The sequence below is a fragment of the Zalophus californianus genome, chromosome 4 (genome assembly GCF_009762305.2).
Source record: "Zalophus californianus isolate mZalCal1 chromosome 4, mZalCal1.pri.v2, whole genome shotgun sequence".
In the NCBI taxonomy this organism is placed as follows: Eukaryota; Metazoa; Chordata; class Mammalia; order Carnivora; family Otariidae; genus Zalophus; species Zalophus californianus.
Window position 1 is genome coordinate 152525651 of NC_045598.1, and position 3127 is coordinate 152528777.

Sequence of the window (3127 nt, forward strand, 5' to 3'; positions counted from 1 at the left end):
GGAGCCTGCTTCTCCCTCTCCCACTCCCCCTGCTTGTGTTCCTGCTCTCACTGTCTCTCTCTGTCAAATAAATAAATAAAATCTTTAAAAAATAATAATAATAAAGATGAAGACTGGCTATGTTACCAGAGTTACTTTTCTCGGGGCGGGGCGGGGGGCTGCCCCTCCAAGGGGATATTGCATTTTTTTATTTTTTATTTTTATTCAAATTCAATTAATTAACATATATTGTATTATTAGTTTCAGGGTTACTTTATTTTTTTTAAAGATTTTATTTATTTATTTGAGAGAGAGAGAGAGAGAGAGAGATAGTGAGAGCAGGAACACAAGCAGGGGGACTGGGAGGGGGAGAAGCAGGCCTCCTGCCGATCAGGGAGCCCGATGTGGGGCTCTATCCCAGGACCCTGGGATCATGACCTGAGCCAAAGGCAGATGCTTAATGACTGAGCCACCCAGGTGCCCTTCAGGGTTACTTTATTTTTTTTTATTTTTTTTAAAAGACTTTATTTATTTATTTAAGAGAAAGAGAATGAGATAGAGAGCACGAGAGGGAAGAGGGTCAGAGGGAGAAGCAGACTCCCTGCCGAGCAGGGAGCCCAATGCGGGACTCAATCCCAGGACCCCAGGATCATGACCTGAGCCGAAGGCAGTCGCTTAACCAACTGAGCCACCCAGGCGCCCTCAGGGTTACTTTAAACTGGAACTCCTAGATGTTAAAGACTGAATTCAACTATTAGGAAAATTATTGAATTGTACATAGGCATTTTTTTTATAATAGATATATGATATGTAAATAGAAGATCAGTAAACATTCCTGCTTTCAGCCATGATGGACTAGGCTATACTCAACCAACTCTTTTACCAAGAACAACTAGAAAAGTTGGATAGAATTCACCACGCATTTGTTTGAAGGCATTCCAAAGCTACCAAAACTGTCAGGAATTGAGAGCCCACAGTCCTTAGTTTATGTTCCTTCCAGAGGCAGAATTGAAGAGAATGATGAGTCTAAGGAGGTGATTAGAGGAAACATTAGTAGGTTAGTGGGGAAGTGAGACAAGGAACGGAAGGCAGACAAAAAAGAGCTCGTTATCACACAATTTGCCACTCTGATTATCCAAAGCCTGAGTCCACGGGGGAAATCTGGAATACCTCATGTCTCTGAGTTCTCTCACCCAAACAGCAAGAGAACTGGAGTATGTATACTCCAACTGTACTTTATCACTCCTTCATGACCATAATACCAAAAACAGACAACAATATTACAAGAAAGAAAAATTATAGACCAACCTCTCTTAAGAACATAGATACCAAAATCCAAAACAAAATATTAGCAACCACATCTAGCTATAAGAGGATGATATATCACATCCAAGTTGGATTTATTCCAAGAATACAAGACTGGTTTATATTTGAAAATCAATCAGTGTAATTCATTCCATGAACAGAATAAAGGAGAAAATTATATAACCATTTACATAAAATGTTATTTAATGTTCAGCATGGATATTTATTAAACATATTTTTATTTTTTAAAAGCACAAAGACTGAACAGTACACACTAATTGTCACTCAGCTAATTACCTGGCTTATTTTAAACCTTATAGTGAGACAAAATGACCATGGTAGAAGAGAGGCTTACAGTAATTATAGGATCAGGTTTTATTTTATTTTATTTTTTTTACTGAGTTACTGAATATTTATTGAGTACCTGCTGTATACCAGGCAAAGGAACAGAAACAAACTGTCCAGAGTTACTTTTAACTGCTTCAGCAATGCCTGAGTCCTCAGCATAAAAAAAAAAAAAAACCATTCTGCTGATTTAGTATCCATTCACTCTTTGATTAATCTTCATGTACAGTTTTCTCAAGTGTACTTCCAAATCTTGCATAATGCTGTAGACCATTAAATATTCCAAATACCGTCTGAAGGACTAGAGGAATCATCAGAGCTTTTATCTCTGTTTGACAAAGCAGCAGCCAGTAAAGTAAAACCCTTCCTTTTGGTGGCAGTGGAACAGTATGATACTTGACTGCCAGGCATCCATTTTTAGAAAAAGCCAAACCACAGGGATATAAAATGCCACATACTATGCCAATCAGTGAACTTCTCAGAACACAATTTTCCTGGCTTATATTGCCCAAATACAAAGCGTCTGTTACAAGGAGCTTATAAGTGACTACAGTAGACAAAAATGGAAGTGTAGTCAGTGATGCTTAGGTATTCAAAGCATCATGTTTAACCTTGAAGCAGTGTCTGAAAATAAAGTTGGCCATTATTCCAGAGAAACTAGCTGCTGTTCCAAAGAACACTGTGCCATGTATATTTAACGTCTTTTCTTTTCTAAGATACTCAAATTTTTTTTCTATGATTTCGATGACCATTGGTCTTCTGAATTCTGTATCTCCTAGAGAAAGACTGGGCTGACCATGTGTGTATGTTGCCATTCTGATGTCCTTGGGCACTTCCCCAGCTCTCACCGGCACCACACCTGCATCCTTCAAGTCAGCCCTAGCCTCACGCCAGAGCGCCGCCATTTTGGTGGCTCACATGACTCAGGATCAGGTTTTAAAGGACCTGGAGGAATCTCTTGAATGGGCGTATCTATATCAAGAGTAATGACGATGATCATAAAAAAAATGTGTAGATCTTATAAACCAGTGAGGCAAAACCAATTCTTCAGAGGTGGCAGGTTGGAAAAGGTTGAGAGAAGGCAAGACTCAGGCCAAATGTAGGTATACTTTTGATATTGGTTAAAATAGTGCTAGATGTACATGAAGTCAGAGGATATAACTGTAAAGGCCAGCATATAGAAGCATGAACCAGAAGAAAAACCAACATATCAGTCCAGAGATGGAGAGATGGCTACCTTAAGTAATGGTCTGAGTGAAGCCTTAGATGCTAATCTAGGTAGAGGTAAGGAAGTGGAGAGTGAGTTGCTATTCCAGAAAAGCCAACTACATTGGTAGACATTCAACAGGAATGAAGTGAGTCTAGAAGAACTTTAGTTGGTGGCCAGCAGGTCAAGGGCCATTCAGGCAGCTGAGCCTACAGGGAGAGCTCTAAGGGGCAGACACTGGTGTTGGAAAGATCCAGCACTCTTCACACATTCAGTGGTGTTTATTGAGGG

The 3127-nt window shown here is 39.7% G+C and overlaps 1 pseudogene; it reads right to left on the reverse strand.

The window, feature by feature from the left end:
• Nucleotides 1-1798: 1798 nt before the first annotated feature.
• On the reverse strand, nt 1799-2534 carry LOC113909541 (annotated as a pseudogene).
• Nucleotides 2535-3127: the final 593 nt, after the last annotated feature.